Here is a 27,732-nt window from a genome sequence, read left to right as displayed (position 1 = left end):
TACAAAAGGCACAATGCCGACTTAAGTACAAGAAGACTGACTCTTCTTACTGTCTATGTTTTGAACCATCCCTGTGACACTAGTTAAAGATTCCGATGCTTCACTCCAGGTTTACTGTATCCCTTCGACCTTCTTATTGTCGATGAAACACAGAAATTGCATCGGAATAAATACAAAAGGCACAATGTAGACTTTAGTACAAGAAGACTTACTCTTCTTACTGTCTATGTTTTGAACCATTCCAGTGACACTTGTTATAGATTCCGATGCTTCACTTCAGGTTTACTGTATCCCTCTGACCTTCTTATTGACGGTGAAACACAGAAATTGCATCGGAATCAAATTCAATAGGCACAATGCCGCCTAAAGTACAAGAATACTGACTCATCTTAGTGTCTATGTGTTGAACCGTCCCTGTGACACTAGTTATAGATTCCGATGCTTCACTTCAGGTTTACTGTATCCCTTGGACCTTCATATTGACGATGAAACAGAAATTGCATCGGAATTAAATAGAAAAGGCACAATGCAGGCTTAAGTACAAGAATACTGACTCATCTTACTGTCTATGTTTTGAACCGCCCCTGTGACACTAGTTATAGATTCCGAAGCTTCACTCCAGGTTTACTGTATCCCTTGGACCTTCTTATTGACGATGAAACACAGAAATTGCATCGGAATTAAATACAAAGGCACAAATCCGACTTCAGTGCAAGAACACTGACTCATCTTACTGACTATGTTTGAACCATTCCTGTGACACTAGTTATAGATTCCGATGCTTCACTTCAGGTTTACTGTATCCCTCTGACCTTCTTATTGACGATGAAACACTGAAATTGCATCAGAATTAATTCGAAAAGGCACAATGATGACTTAAGTACAAGAAGACTGCCTCGTCTTACTGTCTATGTTTTGAACCATTCCTGTGACACTAGTTATATTTTCCGATGCTTCACTGCAGGTTTACTGTATTCCTAGGACCTTCTTATTGACGATGAAACACAGAAAATGCATCGGAATTAAATACAAAAGGAACAATACCAACTTAAGTACAAGGAGACTGACTCTTCTTACTGACTATGTTTCGAACCATTCCTGTGACACTAGTCATAGATTCCGATGCTTCATGTCAGGATTACTGCATCCCTCTAACATTCTTATTGACGATGAAACACAGAAATTGCATCGGAATTAAATACAAAAAGCACAATGCCGACTTAAGTACAAGAATACTGTCTCATCTTACTGTCTCTGTTTTAAACCGTCCCTGTGACTGTAGTTATGTATTCCGATGCTTCACTCCATGTTTATTGTATCCCTTGGACCTTCTAATTGACGATGAAACACAGAAATTGCATCGGAATTAAATACAAAAGGCACAATGCCGAATTAAGTACAAGAAGACTGACTCTTCCTACTGTCTATGTTTTGAAAAATTCCCGTGACACTAGTTATAGATTCCGATGGTTCACTGCAGGTTTACTGTGTCCCTTGGACCTTCTTAATGACGATGAAACACAGAAATTGCAACGGAATTAAATACAATAGGCACAATGCAGACTTAAGAACAAGAAGAGTGACTCTTGCTCCTGTCTATGTTTGAACCATTCCTGTGACACTAGTTATAGATTCCGATGGTTCACTCCAGGTTTACTGTGTACCTTGGACCTTCTTAATGACGATGAAACACAGAAATTGCAACGGAATTAAATACAATTGGCACAATGCAGACTTAAGAACAAGAAGAGTGACTCTTGCTCCTGTCTATGTTTGAACCATTCCTGTGACACTAGTTATAGATTCCGATGCTTCGCTTCAGGTTAACTGTATCCCTTGGACCTTCTTATTGACGATGAAACACAGAAATTGAATCGGAATTAAATACAAACAGCACAATACCGACATAAGTACAAGAAGTCTGACTCTTCTTACTGTCTATGTTTTGAACCATTCCTGTGACTCTAGTTATAGATTCCGATGCCTCACTTCAGGTTTACTGTATCCCCTGACCTTCTTACTGACGATGAAACACAGAAATTGCATCGGAAATAAATACAAAAGGCACAACGCCGACTTAAGTACAAGAAGACTGACTCTTCTTACTGTGTATGCTTTATACCATTCCTGTGACACTAGTTATAGATTCGGATGCTTCAATTCAGGTCTACTGTATCCCTTGGGCCTTCTTATTGACGATGAAACACAGAAAACGCATCGGAATTAAATACAAAAGGCACAATGCCGACTTAAGTACAAGAAGACTGACTCTTCTTACTGACTATGTTTTGAACCATTCCTGTGCCACTAGTTATAGATTCCGATGCTTAACTTAAGGATTACCGTATCCCTCTGACCTTCATAGTGACGATGAAACACAGAAATTGCATCGGAATTAAATACAAAAAGCACAATGCCGACTTAAGTACAAGAATACTGACTCATCTTACTGTCTATGTTTTGAACCGTCCCTGTGACTGTAGTTATAGATTCCGATGCTTCACTCCAGGTTTAATGTATCCCTTGGACCTTCTTATTGACGACGATACACAGAAATTGCTTCGGAATTAAATACAAAAGGCACAATGCCGACTTAAGTACAAGAAGACTGACTCTTCTTACTGACTATGTTTTAAACCATTCCAGTGACACTAATAGATTCTGATGCTTCACATCGGGCTTACAGTATCCCTCTGACCTGCTTATTGACGATGAAACACAGAAATTGCATCGGAATTCAATACAAAAGGCGCAATGCCGAATTAAGTACAAGAAGACTGACTCTTCTTATTGTGTATGTTTTGAACCATTTCTGTGACACTAGTTATAGATTCGGATGCTTCAATTCAGGTCTACTGTATCCCTTGGGCCTTCTTATTGACGATGAAACACATATAATGCATCGGAGTTAAATACAAAAGGCACAATGCCGACTTAAGTACAAGAAATCCAAGATGACTGACTCTTCTTACTGACTATGTTTTGAACCATTCCTGTGACACTAGCTACAGATTTCGATGCTACACTTCAGGTTTATAGTGTCCCTTAACCTTCTTATTGACGATGAAACACAGAAATAGCATCGGAATTAAATACAAGAGGCACAATGCCGACTTAAGTACAAGAAGACTGACTCTTCTTACTGTTTATGTTTTGATCCATTCCTGTGACACTAGTTATAGATTCCGATGCTTCACTTCATGTTTACTGTATTCCTCTGACCTTCTTATTGACGAAGAATCACAGAAATAGCAACGGAATTAAATACAAAATCACAATGCCGACTTAAGTACATGTAGACTGACTTTTCCTACTGTCTATGTTTTGAAACATTCCTCTGACAGTAGTTATAGATTCCGATGGTTCATTTCAGGTTCACTGTATCCCTTGGACCCTCTTATTGACGATGAAACACAGAAATTGCATCGGAATTAAATACAAAAGGCACTATGCCGACTTAAGTACAAGAAGACTGACTCTTCTTACTGACTATGTTTTGAACCATTCTTGTGACACTAGCTACAGATTTCGATGCTACACTTCAGGTTTATAGTGTCCCTTAACCTTCTTATTGACGATGAAACACAGAAATAGCATCGGAATTAAATACAAGAGGCACAATGCCGACTTAAGTACAAGAAGACTGACTCTTCTTACTGTTTATGTTTTGATCCATTCCTGTGACTCTAGTTATAGATTCCGATGCTTCACTTCAGGTTTACTGTATCCTCTGACCTTCTTATTTACGACGAAACACAGAAATTGCATCGGAATTAATTACAAAAGGCACAACGCCGACTTAAGTACAAGAAGACTGACTCTTCTTACTGTGTATGTTTTGAACGATTCCTGTGACACTAGTTAGAGATTCGGATGCTTCAATTTAGGTCTACTGTATCCCTTGGGCCTTCTTATTGACGATGAAACACAGAAAATGCATCGGAAATAAATACAAATGGCACAATGCCGACTTAACTACAAGAAGACTGACTCCTCTTACTGACAATGCTTTGAACCATTCCTGTGCCACTAGTTATAGATTCCGATGCCTAACTTCTGGTTTACTGTATCCCTCTGACCTTCATAGTGACGATGAAACACAGAAATTGCATCGGAATTAAATACAAAAAGCACAATGCCGACTTAAGTACAAGAATACTGACTCATCTTACTGTCTATGTTTTGAACCGTCCCTGTGACTGTAGTTATAGATTCCGATGCTTCACTCCAGGTTTAATGTATCCCTTGGACTTTCTTATTGACGACGAAACACAGAAAATGCATCTTAATTAAACACAAAAGGCACAATGCCGACTTAAGTACAAGAAGACTGACTCTTCTTACTGACTCTGTTTTAAACCATTCCAGTGACACTAATTGATTCCGATGCTTCACTTTGGGCTTATAGTATCCCTCTGACCTTCTTATTGACGATGAAACACAGAAATTGCATCGGAATTAAATACAAAAGGCGCAATGCCGAATTAAGTACAAGAAGACTGACTCTTCTTACTGTCTATGTTTTGAACCATTCCTGTGACACTAGTTATAGACTCCGATGCTTCACTCCAGGTTTACTGTATCCCTTGGGCCTTCTTATTGACGATGAAACACAGAAATTGCATCGGAATTAAATACAAAAGGCATAATGCCGACTTAAGTACATGAAGACCAAGAAGACTGACTCTTCTTACTGACTATGTTTTGAACCATTCCTGTGACACAAGTTATAGATTCCGAAGCTTCACTTCAGGTTTACTGTATCCCTCTGACCTTCTTATTGACGAAGAATCGCAGAAATTGCATCGGAATTAAATACAAAAGGCACAATGCCGACTTAAGTACAAGAAGACTGACTCTTCTTACTGCCTATGTTTTGAACCATTCCTGTGACACTAGTTATACACTCCGATGCTTCACTACAGGTTTACTGTATCCCTCTGACCTTCTTATTGACGATGAAAATCAGAAATTGCATCGGAATTAAATACAAAAGGCACAATGCCGACTTAAGTACAAGAAGACTGACTCTTCCTACTGTCTATGTTTTGAACCATTCCTGTGACACTAGTTATAGATCCAGATGCTTCACTCCAGATTTACTGTGTCCCTTGGACCTTCTTATTGACTACGAAACACAGAAATTGCAACGGAATTAAATACAAAAGGCACAATGCTGACTTAAGTCCAAGAAGACTGACTCTTCTTACTGACTATGATTTAAACCATTCCAGTGGCACTAATTGATTCCGATGCTTCACTTCGGGCATAAAGTATCCCTCTGACCTTCTTATTGACGATGAAACACAGAAATTGCATCGGAATTAAATAGAAAAGCGCAATGCCGAATTAAGCGCAAGAAGACTGACTACTCTTACTGTCCATGTTTTGAACCATTCCTGTGACAATAGTTATACACTCCGATGCTCTACTACAGGTTTACTGTATCCCTCTGACCGTCTTATTGACGAAGAATCACAGAAATTGCATCGGAATTAAATACAAAAGGCACAATGCCTACTTAAGTACAAGAAGACTGACTCTTCCTACTGTCTATGTTTTGAACCATTCCTGTGACACTAGTTATAGACTCCGTTGCTTCACTCCTGGTTTACTGTATCCCTCTGACCTTCTTATTGACGATGGAACACAGAAATTGCATCGGAATTAAATACAATAGCCGCAATGCCGACTTAAGTTCAAGAAGAGTGACTCTTCTTACTGTCTATGTTTTGAACCATTCCTGTGACTCTAGTAATAGATTCCGATGCTTCACTTCAGTTTTACTGTATCCACTGACCTTCTTATTGACGATGAAACACAGAAATTGCATCCGAATTAAATACAAAAGGCACAATGCCGACTTAAGTAGATGTAGGCTGACTTTTCCTACTGTCTATGTTTTGAACCATTCCTGTGACACTAGTTATAGATTCCGATGGTTCACATCCGGTTTACTGTATCCCTTGGACCTTCTTATTGACGATGAAACACAGAAATTGCATCGGAATTACATACAAAAGGCACAAAGCCGACTTAACTACAAGAAGACTGACTCTTCTTACTGACTATGCTTTGAACCATTCCTGTGCCACTAGTTATAGATTCCGATGCTTAACTTCTGGATTACTGTATCCCTCTGACCTTCATAGTGACGATGAAACACAGAAATTGCATCGGAATTAAATACAAAAAGCACAATGCCGACTTAAGTACAAGATTACTGACTCATCTTACTGTCTATGTTTTGAACCGTCCCTGTGACTGTAGTTATAGATTCCGATGCTTCATTCCAGGTTTAATGTATCCCTTGGACTTTCTTATTGACGACGAAACACAGAAATCGCATCGGAATTAATTACAAAAGGCACAATGCCGACTTAAGTACAAGAAGACTGACTCTTCTTACTGACTCTGTTTTAAACCATTCCAGTGACACTAATTGATTCCGATGCTTCACTTTGGGATTATAGTATCCCTCTGACCTTCTTATTGACGATGAAATACAGAAATTGCATCGGAATTAAATACAAAAGGCGCAATGCCGAATTGAGTACAAGAAGACTGACTCTTCTTACTGTCTATGTTTCGAACCATTCCTGTGACACTAGTTATAGACTCCGATGCTTCACTCCAGGATTACTGTATCCCTTGGGCCTTCTTATTGACGATGAAACACAGATATTGCATCGGAATTAAATACAAAAGGCATAATGCCGACTTAAGTACATGAAGACCTAGAAGACTGACTCTTCTTACTGACTATGTTTGAACCATTCCTGTGACACTAGTTATAGATTCCGATGCTTCACTTCAGGTTTACTGTATCCCTCTGACCTTCTTATTGACGAAGAATCGCAGAAATTGCATCGGAATTAAATACAAAAGGCACAAAGCCGACTTAAGTACAAGAAGACTGACTCTTCTTATTGCCTATGTTTTGAACCATTCCTGTGACACTAGTTATACACTCAGATGCTTCACTACAGGTTTACTGTATCTCTCTGACCTTCTTATTGACGATGAAAATCAGAAATTGCATCGGAATTAAATACAAAAGGCACAATGCCGACTTAAGTACAAGAATACTGACTCATCTAACTCTCTATGTTTTGAACCGTCCCTGTGACTGTAGTTATAGATTCCGATGCTTCACTCCAGGTTTAATGTATCCCTTGGACCTTCTTATTGACGACGAAACACAGAAATTGCAACGGAATTAATTACAAAAGGCACAATGCCGACTTAAGTACAAGAACACTGACTCATCTTACTGACTATGATTTAAACCATTCCAGTGGCACTAATTGATTCCGATGCTTCACTTCGGGCATAAAGTATCCCTCTGACCTTCTTATTGACGATGAAATACAGAAATTGCATCGGAATTATATACAAAAGGCGCAATGCCGAATTAAGTACAAGAAGACTGACTATTCTTACTGTCCATGTTTTGAACCATTCCTGTGACAATAGTTATACACTCCGATGCTTCACTCCAGGTTTACTGTATCCCTTGGGCCTTCTCATTGACGATGAAACACAGATATTGCATCGGAATTAAATACAAAAGGCATAATGCCGACTTAAGTACAAGAAGACCAAGAAGACTGACTCTTCTTACTGACTATGCTTTGAACCATTCCTGTGACACTAGTTATAGATTCCGATGCTTCACTTCATGTTTACTGTATCCCTCTGACCGTCTTATTGACGAAGAATCACAGAAATTGCATCGGAATTAAATAAAAAAGGCACAATGCCGACTTAAGTACAAGAAGACTGACTCTTCTTACTGCCTATGTTTTAAACCATTCCTGTGATACTAGTTATACACTCCGATGCTTCACTACAGGTTTACTGTATCCCTATGACCTTCTCATTCACGATGAAACACAGAAATTGCATCGGAATTAAATACTAAAGGCACAATGCCGACTTAAGTACAAGAAGACTCACTCTTCCTACTGTCTATGCTTTGAACCATTCCTGTGACACTAGTTATAGATCCCGATGCTTCACTCCAGGTGTACTGTGTTCCTTGGACCTTCCTATTGACGATGAAACACAGATATTGCATGGAATTAAATACAAAAGGCACAATACCGATTTAAGAACAAGAAGACTGACCCATCTTACTGCCTATGTTTTGAAACATTCCTGTGACACTAGCTATAGACTCCGTTGCTTCAGTCCAGGTTTACTGTATTCCTCTGACCTTCTTATTGACGATGGAACACAGAAATTGCATCGGAATTAAATACAATGGCCACAATGCCGACTTAAGTTCAAGAAGAGTGACTCTTGCTCCTGTCTATGTTTTGAATCATTCCTGTGACAATAATCATAGTTTCCGATGCTTAACTTCAGGATTACTGTATCCCTTGGACCTTCATATTGACGATTAAACACAGAAATTGTATCGGAATTAAATACAAAATGGACAATGCCGACTTAAGTACAAGAAGACTGACTCTTCTTACTGACTATGTATTGAACCATTCTTGTGACACTAGCTATAGATTCCGATGCTTCACTTCAGGTTTACTGTATCCCTTGGACCTTCTTATTGACAATGAAACACAGAAATTGCATCGGAATTACATACAAAAGGCACAAAACCCACTTAACTACAAGAAGACTGACTCTTCTTACTGACTATGCTTTGAACCATTCCTGTGCCACTAGTTATAGATTCCGATGCTTAACTTCTGGATTACTGTATCCCTCTGACCTTCATAGTGACGATGAAACACAGAAATTGCATCGGAATTAAATACAAAAAGCACAATGCCGACTTAAGTACAAGAATACTGACTCATCCTACTGTCTATGTTTTGAACCGTCCCTGTGACTGTAGTTATAGATTCCGATGCTTCACTCCCGGTTTAATGTATCCCTTGGACTTTCTTATTGACGACGAAACACAGAAATTGCATCGGAATTAAATGCAAAAGGCACAATGCCGACTTAAGTACAAGAAGACTGACTCTTCTTACTGACTCTGTTTCAAACCATTCCAGTGACACTAATTGATTCCGATGCTTCACTTCGGGCATAAAGTATCCCTCTGACCTTCTTATTGACGATGAAACACAGAAATTGCATCGGAATTAAATACAAAAGGCGCAATGCCGAATTAAGTACAAGAAGACTGACTATTCTTACTGTCCATGTTTTGAACCATTGCTGTGACAATAGTTATACACTCCGATGCTTCACTCCAGGTTTACTGTATCCCTTGGGCCTTCGTATTGACGATGAAACACAGATATTGCATCGGAATTAAATACAAAAGGCATAATGCCGACTTAAGTACAAGAAGACCAAGAAGACTGGCTCTTCTTACTGACTATGATTTGAACCATTCCTGTGACACTAGTTATAGATTCCGATGCTTCACTTCATTTTTACTGTATCCCTCTGACCGTCTTATTGACGAAGAATCACAGAAATTGCATCGGAATTAAATACAAAAGGCACAATGCCGACTTAAGTACAAGAAGACTGACTCTTCTTACTGTGTATGTTTTGAACCATTCCTGTGACACTAGTTATAGATTCGGATGTTTCAATTCAGGTCTACTGTATCCCTTGGACCTTCTTATTGACGATGAAACACAGAAATTGCATCAGAATTAAATACAAAAGGCACAATGCCGACTTATGTTTTAGAAGACCGACTCTTCTTACTGTGTATGTTTTGAACCATTCCTGTGACACTAGTTATAGATTCGGATGTTTCAATTCAGGTCTACTGTATCCCTTGGACCTTCTTATTGACGATGAAACACAGAAATTGCATCAGAATAAAATACAAAAGGCACAATGCCGACATAAGTACAAGAAGACTGACCCTTCTTACTGACTATGTTTTGAAGCATTCCTGTGACACTAGTTATAGATTCCGATGTTTCACATCAGGATTACTGTATCCGTCTGACCTTCTTATTGACGATAATACACAGAAATTGCGTCGGAATTAAATACAAAAGGCACAATGCCGACTTTAGTGCATGTAGACTGACTCTTCCTACCGTCTATGTTTGAAAAATTCCTGTGACACTAGTTATAGGTTCCGATGCTTCACTCCAGGTTTACTGTGTCCCTTGGACCTTCTTATTGACGATGAAATACAGAATTTGCATCGGAATTAAATACAATAGCCAAAATGCCGACTTAATTACAAGAAGAGTGACTCTTGCTCCTGTCTATGTTTTGAACCATTCCTGTGACACTAGTTACAGATTCCGATGCTTCACTTAAGGTTTACTGTATCCCTTGGACCTTCTTATAGACGATGAAACACAGAAATAGCGTCGGAATTAAATACAAAAGGCACAATGCCAATTAAGTACATCTAGACTGACTTTTCCTACTCTCTATGTTTTAAAAACATTCCTCTGACAGTAGTTATAGATTCCGATGGTTCATTTCAGGTTTACTGTATCCCTTGGACCCTCTTATTGACGATGAAACACAGAAATTGCATCGGAATTAAATACAAAAGGCACAATGCAGACTTAACTACAAGAAGACTGACTCTTCTTACTGACTATGCTTTGAACCATTCCTGTGACACTAGTTATAGATTCCGATGCTTAACTTCCCGATTACTGTATCCCTCTGACCTCCTTAGTGACGATGAAACACAGAAATTGCATCGGAAATAAATACAAAAAGCACATTGCCGACGTAAGTACAAGAATACTGTCTCATCTTACTGTCTATGTTTTGAACCGTCCCTGTGCCACTAGTTATAGATTCCGATGCTTCACTCCAGGTTTACTGTATCCTCTGACCTTCTTATTGACGATGAAACACAGAAATTGCATCGGAATTAAATACAAAAGGCACTATGCCGACTTAAGTACAAGAAGACTGACTCTTCTTACTGACTATGTTTTGAACCATTCCTGTGACACTAGTTATAGATTCCGATGGTTCACTTCAGGTTTACTGTACCCCTTGGACCTTCTTATTGACGATGAAACACAGAAATTGCATCGGAATTAAAATACACAATTCACAAAGCCGACTTAACTACAAGAAGACTGACTCTTCTTACTGACTATGCTTTGAGCCATTCCCGTGACACTAGTTATAGATTCCGATGCTTAACTTCAGGTTTACTGTATCCCTCTACCTTCACAGTGACGATGAAACACAGAAATTGCATCGGAATTAAATACAAAAAGCACAATGCCGACTTAAGTACAAGAATACTGACTCATCTTACTGTCTATGTTTTGAACCGTCCCTGAGACTGTAGTTATAGATTCCGATGCTTCACTCCAGGTTTAATGTATCCCTTGGACCTTCTTATTGACGATGAAACACAGAAATTGCATCGGAATTAAATACAAAAGGCACAATGCCGCCTTAAGTACAAGAAGACTGACTCTTCTTACTGACTATGTTTTAAACCATTCCTGGGACACTAACTGATTCCGATGCTTCACTTCAGGCTTACAGTATCCCTCTGACCTTCTTATTGAGGATGAAACACAGAAATTGCTTCGGAATTAAATACAAAAAGCACAATGCCGACTTAAGTACAAGAATACTGAATCATCTTACTGTCTATGTTTTGAACCGTCCCTGTGACTGTAGTTATAGATTCCGATGCTTCACACCAGGTTTACTGTGTCCCTTGGACCTTCTTATTGACGATGAAACACAAAAATTGCATCGGAATTAAATACAATAGGCGCAATGCCGACTTAAGTACAAGAAGAGTGACTTTTGCTACTGTCTATGTTTTGCCCATGCCTGTGACACTAGTTATAGATTCCGATGCTTCACTTCAAGTTTAGTGTATCCCTTGGACCTTAATATTGAGGATGAAACACAGAAATTGCATCGGAATTAAATACAAAAGGCACAATACCGACATAAGTACAAGAAGACTTACTCTTCTTACTGACTATGTTTTGAACCATTCCTGTGACACTAGTCATAGATTCCGATGCTCAACTTCAGGATTACTGTATCCCATGGAGCTTCTTATTGACGATGAAACACAGAAATTGCATCGGAATTAAATACAAAAGGCACAATGCCGACTTAAGTACAAGAAGACTGACTCTTCTTACTGACTTTGTTTTGAACCATTCCTGTGACACTAGTTATAGATTCCGCTGCTTCACATCAGGTGTACTGTATCCCTCTGACCGTCTTATTGACGATGAAACATAGAAATTGCATCGCAATTAAATAGAAATGCGCAATGCCGACTTAAGTACTAGAAGACTGACTCTTCCTACTGTGTATGTTTTGAACCATTCCTGTGACACTAGTTATAGATTCCGATGCTTCACTTCAGGTTTACTGTATCCCTTGGACCTACTTATTGACGATGAATCACAGAAATTGCATCGGACTTAATTACAAAAGGCACAATGCAGACTTAACTACAAGAAGACTGACTCTTCTTACTGACTATGCTTTGAACCAATCCTGTGACACTTGTTATAGATTCCGATGCTTAAGTTCCGGATTACTGTATCCCTCTGACCTTCTTAGTGACGATGAAACACAGAAATTGCAGCACATTGCCGACTTAAGTACAAGAATACTGACTCATCTTACTGTCTATGTTTTGAACCGTCCCTGTGACACTCGTTAAAGATTCCGATGCTTCACTCCAGGTTTACTGTATCCCTTGGACCTTCTTATTGACGATGAAACACAGAAATTACATCGGAATTAAATACAAAAGGCACAATGCCGACTTAAGTAAAAGAAGTCTGACTTTTCTTACTGTCTATGTTTTGAACCATTCCTGTGACACTAGTTATAGAGACCGATGCTGCACTCCAGGTTTACTGTATCCCTCTGACCTTCTTATTGACGATGAAACACTGAAATTGCATCGCAATTAAATACAAAAGGCACAACGCCGAATTAAGTACAAGAAGACTGACTCTTCTTACTGCCTATGTTTGAACCATTCCTGTGACACTAGTTATAGACTCCGATGCTTCACTTCAGGTTTACTGTATCCCTTGGACCTATTTATTGACGATGAAACACAGAAATTGCATCTGAATTAAATAGAAAAGGCACAAGGCCGACATAAGTGCAAGAATACTGACTCATCTTACTGTCTATGTTTTGAACCGTCCCTGTGACTGTAGTTATAGATTCCGATGCTTCACACCAGGTTTACTGTGTCCCTTGGACCTTCTTATTGACCATGAAACACAAAAATTGCATCGGAATTAAATACAATAGGCACAATGCCAACTTAAGTACAAGAAGAGTGACTCTTGCTAATGTCTATGTTTTGAAGCATTGCTGTGACACTAGTTACAGATTCCGATGCTTCACTTCAGGTTTACTGTATCCCTTGGACCTTCATATTGACGATGAAACACAGAAATTGCATCGGAATTAAATACAAAATGCACAATACCGACATAAGTACAAGAAGACTTACTCTTTTTACTGACTATGTTTTGAACCATTCCTGTGCCACTAGTTATAGATTCCGATGCTTCACTTCAGGTTTACTGTATCCCTTGGACCTACTTATTGACGATGAAACACAGAAATTGCATCGGACTTAAATACAAAAGGCACAATGCAGACTTAACTACAAGAACACTGACTCTTCTTACTGACTATGCTTTGAACCATTCCTGTGACACTAGTTATAGATTCCGATGCTTAAGTTCCGGATTACTGTATCCCTCTGACCTTCTTAGTGACGATGAAACACAGAAATTGCATCGGAATTAAATACAAAAGGCACCATAGAGACCTAAGTACAAGAAGACTGACTCTTCTTACTGTCTATGTACTAGAACCATTTCTGTGACACTAGCTATAGATTCCGATGCTTCAATTCAGGTCTACTGTATCCCTTGGACCTTCTTATTGACGATGAAACACAGAAATTGCATCATAATTAAATTCAAAAGGCACATTGCCGACTTAAGTACAAGAATACTGACTCATCTTACTGTCTATGTTTTGAACCGTCCCTGTGACACTAGTTATAGATTCCGATGCTTCACTCCAGGTTTACTGAATCCCTTGGACCTTCTTATTGACGATGAAATACAGAAATTGCATCGGAATTAAATAGAAAATGCACAATGATGACTTAAGTACAAGAAGACTGACTCTTCTTACTGACTATGATTTGAACCAATCCTGTGACACTAGTTATAGATTCCGATGCTTCACTTCAGGTTTACTGTATCCCTTTGACCTTGTTATTGACGATGAAACACAGAACTTGCACCGGAATTAAATAGAAAAGGCACAATGCCGACTTAAGTACAAGAATACTGACTCATCTTACTGTCTATGTTTTGAACCGTCCCTGTGACACTAGTTATAGATTCCGATGCTACACTCCAGGTTTACTGTATCCCTTGGACCTTCTTATTGACGATGAAGCACAGAAATTGCATCGGAATTAAATACAAAAGGCACAATGCCGACTTAAGTACAAGAAGACTGACTCTTCTTACTGACTATGCTTCGAACCATTCCTGTGACACTACTTATAGATTCCGATACTTCACTTCAGGTTTACTGTATCCCTCTGAACTTCTAATAGACGATGAAACACAATAATTGCATCGGAATTAAATACAAAAGGCACAACGCCAAATTAAGTACAAGAAGACTGACTCTTCTTACTGTCTATGTTTGAACCATTCTTGTGACACTAGTTATAGACTCCGATGCTTCACTCCAGGTTAACTGTATCCCTTGGACCTTCTTATTGACGATGTAACACAGAAATTGTAACGGAACTAAATACAAAAGGCACAATGCCGACTTAAGTACAAGAAGACTGACTCTTCTTACTGTCTATGTTTTGAACCATCCCTGTTACACTAGTTATAGATTCCGATGCTTCACCCCAGATTTACTGTATCCCTTGATCCATCCTATTGACGATGAAACACAGAAATTGCATCGGAACTAAATACAAAAGGCACAATGCCGTCTTAAGTACAAGAAGACTGACTCTGCTTACTGACTATGTTTTGAACCATTCCTGTGACACTAGTTATAAATACCGATGCTTCACTTCAGGTTTACTGTATCCCTCTGACCGTCTTATTGACGATGAAACACAGAAATTGCATCGGAATTAAATAGAATATGCACAATGAGGACCTAAGTACTAGAAGGCTGACTCTTCCTACTGTGTATGTGTTGAACCATTCCTGTGACACTAGTTATAGATTCCGATGCTTCACTTCAGGTTTACAGTATCCCTTGGACCTTCTTATTGACGATGAAACACAGAAATTGCATCAGAATTAAATAGAAAAGGCACAATGCCGACTTATGTACAAGAAGACTGACTCTTCTTACTGTATATGTTTTTAATCACTCCTGTGACACTAGTTATAGATTCTGGTGCTTCACTCCAGGTTTACTGTATCCCTTGGGCCTTCTTTTTGACGAGTAAACAAGAAATTGCATCGGAATTAAATACAAAAGGCACAATGCCGACTAAAGTACCAGAAGACTGACTTTTCGTTCAGTCTATGCTTTTAACCATTCCTGTGACACTACTTATAGATTCCGGTGCTTCACTCCAGGTTTAATGTATCCCTTGGACCTTCTTATTGTCGATGAAACACAGAAATTTCATCAGAATTAAATAGAAAAAGCACAATGCCGACTTAAGTACAAGAAGACTGACGCTCCTTACTGACTATGTTTTGAACCATTCCTGTGACACTAGTTATAGATTCCGATTCTTCACTTCAGGTTTACTGTATCCCTTGGACCTGCTTATTCACGATGCAACACAGATATTGCATCGGAATTAAATAGAAAAGGCACAATGCCGACTTAAGTACAAGAAGACTGACTCTTCTTACTGTTTATGTTTTGAACCGTTCCTGTGACACTAGTTATAGATTCCGATGCTTCACTTCAGGTTTGTTGTATCCCTCTGACCTTCCTATTGACGATGAAACACAGAAATTGCATCCGAATTAAATACAAAAGGCACAATGCCGACTTAAGTACATGAAGACTGACTCTTCCTACTGTCTATGTTTTGAACCATTCCTGTGACACTACTTATAGATTCCGATGCTTCACTTCAGGTTTACTGTATCCCTCTGAACTTCTAATAGACGATGAAACACAGAAATTGCATCGGGTTTAAATACAAAAGGCGCAATGCCGACTTAAGTACAAGAAGAATGACTCTTCTTACTGACTATGCTTTGAACCATTCTTGTGACGCTAGATATAGATTCCGATGCTTCACTTCAGGTTTACTGTATCCCTTAAACTTTCTTATTGACGATGAAACACAGAAATTGCATCGGAATTAAATACAAAAGGCACAATGCCGACTTCAGTACAAGAAGACTGACTCTTCTTACTGTCTATGTTTTGAACCATTCCTGTGACTCTAGTTTTAGATTCCCATGCTTCACTTCAGGTTTACTGTATCCCTGTGACCTTCTTATTGACGATGAAACACAGAAACTGCACCGGAATGAAATACAAAAATCTCAATGCCGACTTAAGTACAAGAAGACTGACTCTTCCTACTGTCTATGTTTTGAACCATTCCTGTGACACTAGTTGTAGATTCCGATGCTTCAATTCTGGTCTATTGTATCCGTTGGATCTTCTTATTGACGATGAAACACAGAAATTGCATCGGAATTAAATACAAACGGCACAATGTCGACTTAAGTACAAGAACACTGACTCTTCTTACCTACTATGTTTTGAACCATTCCTGTGACTCTAGTTATAAATTACGATGCTTCACTTCAGGTTTACTGTATCCCTTGGACCTTCTTATTGAAGATGAAACACAGAAATTGCTTCGGAATTAAATAGAAAAGGCACAATGCCGATTTAAGAAAAAGAATACTGACTCTTCTTACAGACTATTTTTTGAACCATTCCTGTGACACTAGTTATAGATACCGATGCTTCACTTCAGGTTTACTGTATCCCTTGGACCTTCTTATTCACGATGAAACACAGAAATTGCATCGGAATTAAATACAAAAGGCACATTGCAGAATTAAGTACAAGAAGACTGACTCTTCTTACAGTCTATGTTTTGAACCGTCCCTGTGAGTGTAGTTATAGATTCCGATGCTTCACTCCACGTGTAAAGTATGCCTTGGACCTTCTTATTGACGATGAAACACAGAAATTCCATCGGAATTAAATACAAAAGGCACAATGCCGACTTAAGTACAAGAAGACTGACTCTTCTTACTGACTATGTTTTGAACCATTCCTGTGACACTAATAGAGTCCGATGCTTCACTTCAGGCTTACAGTATCCCTCTGACCTTCTTATTGACGATGAAACACAGAAATTGCGTCGGAATTAAATACAAAAGGCGCAATCCCGAACTAAGTACAAGAAGACTGACTCTTCTTACTGACTATGTTTTGAACCATTCCTGTGACACTAGTTATAGACTCCGATGCTTCACTCCAGGTTTACTGTATCCCTTGGACCTTCTTATTGGCGATGAAACACAGAAATTGCATCGGAATTAAATACAAAAGGCACAATGCCGACTTAAGTACTAGAATACTGACTCATCTTACTGTCTATGTTTTGAACCGTCCCTGTGACACTAGTTATAGATTCCGATGCTTCACTCCAAGTTTACCGTATCCCTTTGACCTTCTTATTGACGATGAAACACAGAAATTGCATCGAAATTAAATACAAAAGGCACAATGCCGACTTAAGTACAAGAAGAGTGATTCATGCTACTGTCTATTCTTTGAACCATTCCTGTGACACTAGTTATAGATTCCGATGCTTCACTTCAGGTTTACTGTATCCCTTGGACCTTCTTATTGACGATGAAACACAGAAATTGCATCGGAATTAAATACAAAAGGCACAATGCCGACTTAAGTACAAGTAGACTGACTCTTCCTACTGCCTATGATTTGAACCATTCCTGTGACACTAGTTATGGATTCCGATGCTTAACTCCATGTTTACTGTGTCCCTTGCGCCTTCTTATTGACGATGAAGCACAGAAATTGCATCGGAATTAAATAGAAAATCCACAATACCGATTTAAGTACAAGAATACTGACTCATCTAACTCTCTATGTTTTGAACCATCCCCGTGACACTAGTTATAGATTCCGATGCTTCACTCCAGGATTACTGTATCCCATGGTCCTTCTTATTGACGATGAAACACATAAATTGTATCGGAATTAAATACAAAATTCACAATGCCGACTTAAATACAAGAAGACTGACTCTTCTTACTGACTATTTTTTGAACCATTCCTGTGACACTAGTTATAGATACCGATGCTTCACTTCAGGTTTACTGTATCCCTTGGACCTTCTTATTGACGATGAAACACAGAAATTGCATCGGAATTAAATACAAAAGGCACAATGCAGAATTAAGTACAAGAAGACTGACTCTTCTTACTGTCTATGGTTTGAACCATTCCTGTGACACTAGTTATAGATTCCGATGCTTCACTCCAGGTTTACTGAATCCCTTGGACCTTCTTATTTACGATGAAACACAGAAAATGCTTCGGAATTAAATACCAAAGGCACAATGCCGATTTAAGTAAAAGAAGTCTGACATTTCTTACTGACTATGTTTTGAGCCATTCCGCTGGCACTAGTTATAGATTCCGATACTTCACTTCAGGTTTACTGTATCCCTCTGACCTTCTTATTGACGATGAAACACAGAAATTGCACCGGAATTAAATACAAAAGGCACAATGCCAATTAAGTACAAGAAGACTGACTCTCTTACAGTCTATGTTTTGAACCGTCCCTGTGACTGTAGTTATAGATCCCGAAGCTTCACTCCAGGTTTAATGTATCCCTTGGACCTTCTTATTGACGATGAAACACAGAAATTGCATCGGAATTAAATACAAAAGGCACAATGCCGACTTAAGTACAAGAAGACTGACTCTTCTTACTGACTATGTTTTGAACCATTCCTGTGCCACTAATAGATTCCGATGCTTCACTTCAGGATTACAGTATCCCTCTGACCTTCTTATTGACGATGAAACACAGAAATTGCATCGGAATTAAATACAAAAGGCGCAATGCCGAATTAAGTACAAGAAGACTGACTCTTCTTACTGACTATGCTTTGAACCATTCCTGTGACACTAGTTACAGATTGCGATGCGTCACCCCAGGTTTCCTGTATCCCTTTGACCTTCTTATTGACGATGAAACACAGAAATTGCATCGGAACTAAATACAAAAGGCACAAAGCCGAACTAAGTACAAGAAGACTGACTCTTTCTACTGTCTATGATTTGAACCATTCCTCTGACACTAGTTATAGATTCCGATGCTTCACTCTAGGTTTACTGTGTCCCTTGGCCCTTCTTATTGACGATGAATCACAGAAATTGCATCGAAATTAAATACAATAGGCACAATGCCGACTTAAGTAAAAGAAGGGTGACCCTTGCTACTGTCTATGTTTTGAACCATTCCTGTGACACTAGTTATAGATTCCGATGCTTCACTTCAGGTTTACTGTATCCATTGGACCTTCTTATTGACGATGAAACACAGAAATTGCATCGGAATTAAATACAAAAGGCACATTGCCGACTTATGTACAAGAAGACTGACTCATCTTACTGTCTATGTTTGAACCATTCCTGTGACACTAGTTATGGATTCCGATGCTTCACTTCAGGTTTACAGTATCCCTTGGACCTACTTATTGACGATGAAACACAGAAATTGCATCGGAATTAAATACAAAAGGCACAATACCGACATAAGTACAAGAAGATTGACTATTCTTACTGACTATGTTTTAAACCATTCCTGTGACACTACTCATAGATTCCGATGCTTCACATCAGGTTTACTGTATCCCTCGGACCTTCTTATTGACGCTGAAACACAGTAATTGCATCGGAATAAAATACAATAGGCACAATGCCGACTGAAGTACATGTAGACTGACTTTTCCTACTGTCTGTGTTTTGAACCATTCCTGTGACACTAGTTATAGATTCCGATGGTTCATTTCAGCTTTACTGTATCCCTTGGACCTTCTTATTGACGATGAAACACAGAAATTGCATCGGAATTAAATACAAAAGGCACAAGGCCGACTTCAGAACAAGAAGACTGACTCTTGCAACTGTCTATGTTTTGAACCATTCCTGTGACACTAATTCTAGATTCCGATGCTCCTCTTCATTTTTACTGTATCCCTCTGACCGTCTTATTGACGATGATACACAGAAATTGCATTGGAATTAAATACAAAATGCACAATGATGACTTAAGTACAAGAAGACAGACTCTTCTTACTGACTATGATTCCTGTGACACTAGTTATAGATTCCGATGCTTCACTTCAGGTTTACTGTATCCCTTGGACCTTCTTATTGACGATGAAACACAGAAATTGCATCGGAATTAAATAGAAAAGGCACAATGCCGAGTTAAGTACAAGAATACTGACTCATCTTACTATGTTTTGAACCGTCCCTGTGACACTAGTTATAGATTCACATGCTTCACTCCAGGTTTACTGTATCCCTTGGACCTTCTTATTGACGATGAAACACAGAAATTGCATCGGAATTAAATACAAAAGGCACAATGCCGACTTAAGTACTAGAGGACTGACTCTTCTTACTGACTATGTTTTGAACATTTCCTGTGAGACCAGTTTCAGATTCCGATGCTTCACTATATGTTTCTGTACCCCTTGGACCTTCTTATTGAAGATGAAACACAGACATTGCATCGGAATTAAGCAGAAAAGGCACAATGCCGACTTAAGTACAAGAAGACTGACTCTTTCTACTGTCTATGATTTAAACCATTCCTGTGACACTAGTTATAGATTCCGATGCTTCACTTCAGATTTACTGTATCCATCTGACCTTCATATTGACGATGAAACATACAAATTATATCGGAATTAAATAGAAGAGGCACAATTCCGACTTAAGTACAAGAAGACTGACTCTTCCTACTGTCTATGATTTGGATCATTCCTGTGACACATGCTATAGATTCCGATGCTTCACTTCTGGTCTACTGCATCCCTCTGACCTTCATATTTACGATGAAATACAGAAATTGCATCGGAATTAAATACAAAACGCACAATGCCAAATCAAGTACAGGATGACTGACTCTTCCTACTGTCAATGTATTGAACCATTCCTGTGACACTAGTTATAGATTCCGATGCTTCTCTTCAGGTTTACTGTATCCCTCTGACCTTCTTATTGACGATGAAACACAGAAATTGCATCGGAATTAAATAGAAAAGGCACAATGCCGAGTTAAGTACAAGAATACTGACTCATCTTACTATGTTTTGAACCGTCCCTGTGACACTAGTTATAGATTCAGATGCTTCACTCCAGGTTTACTGTATCCCTTGGACCTTCTTATTGACGATGAAACACAGAAATTGCATCGGTATTAAATACAAAAGGCACAATGCCGACTTAAGTACAAGAAAACTGACTCTTCTTACTGATTATGTTTTGAACCATTCCTGTGACACTAGTTATAGATTCCGATGCTTCACTTCAGGTTTACTGTATCCGTCTGAAAACTCATTGACGATGAAACACAGAAATCGCATCGGAATTAAATACAAAATTCACAATGTGGACTCAAATACAAGATGTTTGGCTCTTCTTACTCTCTTTGTTTTGAACCTTTCCTGTGAGACCGGTTTTAGATTCCAATGCTTCACTTCAGGTTTACTGTATCCCTCTGACCTTCTTATTGACGATGAATCACATAAATTGCATCGGCATTAAATACAAAAGGCACAATGCCGACTGAAGTACAAGGAGACTGACTCTTTTTACTGACTATGTTTTGAACATTTCCTGTGATACCAGGTTTAGGATCCGTTGCTTCACTATTTGATTACAGTATCTCTTGGACCTTCTTATTGACAATGAAACACAGAAAATGCATCGGAATTAAATACAAAAGGCACAATGCCGACTTAAGAATAAGAAGACTTGCTCTTCTTACTGTCTATGATTTGAACCATTCCTGTGACACTAGTTGTAGGGTCCGATGCTTCACATCAGGTGTACTGTATCCCTTGGACCTTCTTATTGACGATGAAACACCGAAATTGCATCGGAATTAAATACGAAAGGCACAATGCCGACTTAAGTACAAGAAGTCTGACTCTTCTTACTGACTATGTTTTGGACCATTCCTGTGACACCACTTATAGATTCCGATGCTTCACTTCAGGTTTACTGTATCCCTCTGAGCATCTTATGGACAATGAAACAGAGCAATTGCATCGGAAATAAATAGAAAAGGCACAATGCCGACTTAAGTACAAGAAGACTGACTCTTCTTACTTTCTGTGTTTTGAACCATTCCTGTAAAACTAGTTATAGATTCCGATGCTTCACTTTAGGTGTACTGCATCCCTTAGACCTTCTTATTGTCGATGAAACACAGAAATTGCATCGGAATTAAACAGAAAAAGCACAATGCCGACTCAAGTACAAGAAGACTGACTCTACCTACTGTCTATGATTTAAACCATTCCTGTGACACTAGTTATAGATTCCGATGATTCACTTCAGGTTTACTGTATCCCTCTGACCTTCTTATTGACGATGAAACACAGAAATTGCCTCGGAATTAAATAGAAATGGCACAATGAGTACATAAGTACAAGAAGACTGACTCTTCTTACTGTCTATGATATGAACCATTCCTGTGACACTAGTTAAAGATTCTGATGCTTCACTTCAGGTTTACTGCATCCCTCTGACATTCTTATTGACGATAAAACACAGAAATTGCATCGGAATTAAATAGAAAAGGCACAATGCCGACTTCATTACAAGAAGACTAACACTTCTTACTGACTATGTTTTGAACCATTCCTTTGACACTAGTTTTAGGTTCCGATGCTTCACTTTAGGTTTGCTGTATCCCTTGGACCTTCTTATTGACGATGAAACACAGAAAAAGCATCGGAATTAAATACAAAAGGCACAATGCCGACTTAAGTACAAGAAGACTGACTCTTCTTACTGTCTATGTTTTGAATTATTCCTGTGACACTAGTTATAGATTCCGATGATTCACTTCAGGTTTGCTGTATCCCTCTGACCTTGTTGGCGATGAAACACAGAAATTGCATCGGAATTAAATACAGAAGGCACAATGCCGACTCAAGTACATGAAGACTGAGTCTTCCTACTGTCTATGTTTTGAACCATCCCTGTGACACTAGTTATAGATTCCGATGCTTCACTTCAGGTTCACTGTATCCCTCTGACCTTCTTATTGACGATAAAACACAGAAATTGCATCGGAATTAAATAGAAAAGGCACAATGCCGACTTCAGTACAAGAAGACTGACTCTTCTTATTGACTATGTTTTGAACCATTCCTGTGACACTAGTTTTAGGTTCCGATGCTTCACTTTAGGTTTGCTGTATCCCTTGGACCTTCTTATTGACGATGAAACACAGAAGATGCATCGGAATTAAATACAAAAGGCACAGTGCCGACTTACGTACAAGAAGACTGACTCTTCTTACTGTCTATGTTTTTAACCATTCCTGTGACACTAGTTATAGATTCCGATGCTCCCCTTCGGGTTTACTGTATCCCTCTGACCTCCATTTTGATGATGAAACTTAAAAATTGCATAGGAATTAAATACAAAAGGCACAATGCCTGACTCAAATACAAGATGTACGGCTCTTCTTACTCTCTATGTTTTGAACCTTTCCTGTGAGACCGGTTTTAGATTCCGATGCTTCACTTCAGGTTTACTGTATCCCTTGGACCTTCTTATTGACGACGAAACATAGAAATTGCATCGGAATTAAATACAAAAGGCACAATGCCGACTTAAGTACAAGAAGACTGACTCTTCCTACTGTCTATGTTTTGAACCATTCCTGTGACACTAGTTATACATTCCAATGCCTCACTTCAGGTTTACTGTATCCCTCTGACCTTCTTATTGACAATGAAACACAGAAATTGCATCGGAATTAAATACAAAAGGCACAATGCCGACTTAAGTACAAGAAGACTGACTCTTCCTACTGTCTATTTTTTGAACCATTCCTGTGACACTTGTTATAGATTACGATGCTTCACTTCAGGTTTACTGTATCCCTCTGACTATCTTATTGACGATGAAACAGAGAAATTGCATCGGAAATAAATAGAAAAGGCACAATGCGGACTTAAGTACTAGCAGACTGACTCTTCCAACTGTCTAAGGTTTGAACCATTCCTGTGACACTTGTTATAGATTCCGATGCCTCACTTCGGGTTTACTATATCCCTTGGACCTTCTTATTGACGATGAAACACAGAAATTGCATCGGAATTAAATACAAAATGCACATTGCCGACTTAAGTACAAGAAGACTGACTCTTCCTACTGTCTATTTTTTGAACCATTCCTGTGACACCTGTTATAGATTCCGTTGCTTCACTTCAGCTTTACTGTATCCCTCTGACCTTCTTATTGACAATGAAACACTGAAATTGCATCGGAATTAAACACAAAAGGCACAATGCCGACTCAAGTACATGAAGACTGACCCTTCCTACTGTCAATGTTTTGAACCATTCCAGTTGCACTAGTTATACATTCTGATGCTTCACTTCAGGTTTACTGTATCCCTCTGACCTACTTCTTGATGATGAAACACAGAAATTGCATCGGAATTAAATAGAAAGGGCACAATGCGGACTTAAGTACTAGAAGACTGACTGTTCCAACTCTCTAAGGATTGAACCATTCCTGTGACACTTGTTATAGATTCCGATGCCTCACTTCGGGTTTACTATATCCCTTGGACCTTCTTATTGACGATGAAACACAGAAATTGCATCGGAATTAAATACAAAATGCACATTGCCGACTTAAGTACAAGAAGACTGACTCTTCCTACTGTCTATTTTTTGAACCATTCCTGTGACACTAGTTATAGATTCTGATGCTTCACTTCAGTTTTACTGTATCCCTTTGACCGTCTTATTGACGATGAAACACAGAAATTGAATCGGAATTAAATACAAGAGGCACAATGCCGACTTAAGTACAAGAAGACTGTGCCTTCCTACTGTCTATGTTTTGAACTATTCCTGTGACACTAGTTATAGATTCCGATGCCACACTTCAGGTTTACTGTATCCCTAGGACCTTCTTATTGGCGATGAAAGACAGAAATTGCATCGGAATTAAACAAAAAAGGCACAATGCCGACTTAAGAACAAGAAAACTGACTCTTGTTACTGTCTATGTTTTGAACCATTCCTGTGACACTAGTTATAGATTCCGATGCTTCACTTCAGGTTTACTGTATCCCTCTGACCTTCTTATTGACGATAAAACACAGAAATTGCAACGGAAATTAATAGAAAAGGCACAATGCTGACTTATGTACAAGATGACTGACTCTTCTTACTGTCTATGTTTTGAACCATTCCTGTGACAGTAGTAATAGATTCCGATGCCTCACTTCAGGTTTACTGTATCCCTTGGACCTTCTTATTGACGATGAAACACAGAAGTAGCATCGGAATGAAATACAAAAGGCACAATGCCGACTTAAGTACAAGAAGACTGACTCTTCCCACTGTCTATGTTTTGATCCATTCCTGTGACACTAGTTATAGATTCCGATGCTTCACATCAGGTTTACTGTATCCCTCTGACTTTCTTATTGACGATGAAACATAGATATTGCATCGGAATTAAGTAGAAAAGGCACAATGCCGAATTAAGTACAAGAAGACTGACTCTTCCTACTGTCTATGTTTTGAACAATTCCTGTGACACTAGTTATAGATTCCGATGCTTCACTTCAGGTTTACTGTATCCCTTGGACCTTCTTATTGACGATGAAACACAGAAGTAGCATCGGAATGAAATACAAAAGGCACAATGCCGACTTAAGTACAAGAAGACTGACTCTTCTTACTGTCTATGATTTGAACCATTCCTGTGACACTAGTTATAGATTCCGATTCTTCACTTCAGGTGTGCTGTATCCCTTGGACCTTCTTATTGACGATGAAACACAGAAAGTGCATCGGAATTAAATACAATAGGCACAATGCCGACTTAAGTACAATTAGACTCTCTCTTCTTATTGTCTATGTTTTGAACCATTCCAGTGACACTAGTTATAGATTCTGATGCCTCACTTCAGGTTTACTGTATCTCTCTGACCCTCTAATTGACGATGAAACACAGAAATTGCATCGGAAATAAATACAAAATTCACAATGCCGACTTAAGTACAAGAAGGCTGACTCTTCCCACTGTCTATGTTTAGAACCATTCCTGTGACACTAATTATAGATTCCGATGATTCACTTCATGATTACTGTATCCCTCTAACCTTCTTATTGATGATGAAACACAGAAATTGCATCGGAATTAAATAGAAAAGGCACAATGCCGACATATGTACAAGAAGACTGACTCTTCTTACTGTCTATGATTTGAACCATTCCTGTGACACTTGTTATAGATTCCGATGCCTCACTTCGGGTTTACTATATCCCTTGGACCTTCTTATTGACGATGAAACACAGAAATTGCATCGGAATTAAATACAAAATGCACATTGCCGACTTAAGTACAAGAAGACTGACTCTTCCTACTGTCTATTTTTTGAACCATTCCTGTGACACTAGTTGTAGGGTCCGATGCTTCACATCAGGTGTACTGTATCCCTTGGACCTTCTTATTGACGATGAAACACCGAAATTGCATCGGAATTAAATACGAAAGGCACAATGCCGACTTAAGTACAAGAAGTCTGACTCATCTTACTGACTATGTTTTGGACCATTCCTGTGACACCACTTATAGATTCCGATGCTTCACTTCAGGTTTACTGGATCCCTCTGAGCTTCTTATGGACAATGAAACAGAGCAATTGCATCGGAAATAAATAGAAAAGGCACAATGCCGACTTAAGTACGAGAAGACTGACTCTTCTTACTTTCTGTGTTTTGAACCATTCCTGTAAAACTAGTTATAGATTCCGATGCTTCACTTCAGGTGTACTGCATCCCTTAGACCTTCTTATTGTCGATGAAACACAGAAATTGCATCGGAATTAAACAGAAAAAGCACAATGCCGACTCAAGTACAAGAAGACTGACTCTACCTACTGTCTATGATTTAAACCATTCCTGTGACACTAGTTATAGATTCCGATGATTCACTTCAGGTTTACTGTATCCCTCTGACCTTCTTGTTGACGATGAAACACAGAAATTGCCTCGGAATTAAATAGAAATGGCACAATGAGTACATAAGTACAAGAAGACTGACACTTCTTACTGTCTATGATTTGAACCATTCCTGTGACACTAGTTAAAGATTCTGATGCTTCACTTCAGGTTTACTGCATCCCTCTGACATTCTTATTGACGATAAAACACAGAAATTGCATCAGAATTAAATAGAAAAGGCACAATGCCGACTTCATTACAAGAAGACTAACACTTCTTACTGACTATGTTTTGAACCATTCCTTTGACACTAGTTTTAGGTTCCGATGCTTCACTTTAGGTTTGCTGTATCCCTTGGACCTTCTTATTGACGATGAAACACAGAAAAAGCATCGGAATTAAATACAAAATGCACAATGCCGACTTAAGTACAAGAAGACTGACTCTTCTTACTGTCTATGTTTTGAATTATTCCTGTGACACTAGTTAT

This window comes from Schistocerca americana, chromosome 10, assembly GCF_021461395.2.
Source record: "Schistocerca americana isolate TAMUIC-IGC-003095 chromosome 10, iqSchAmer2.1, whole genome shotgun sequence".
Lineage (NCBI taxonomy): Eukaryota > Metazoa > Arthropoda > Insecta > Orthoptera > Acrididae > Schistocerca > Schistocerca americana.
Note: the sequence above shows the minus strand (reverse complement) of the source record.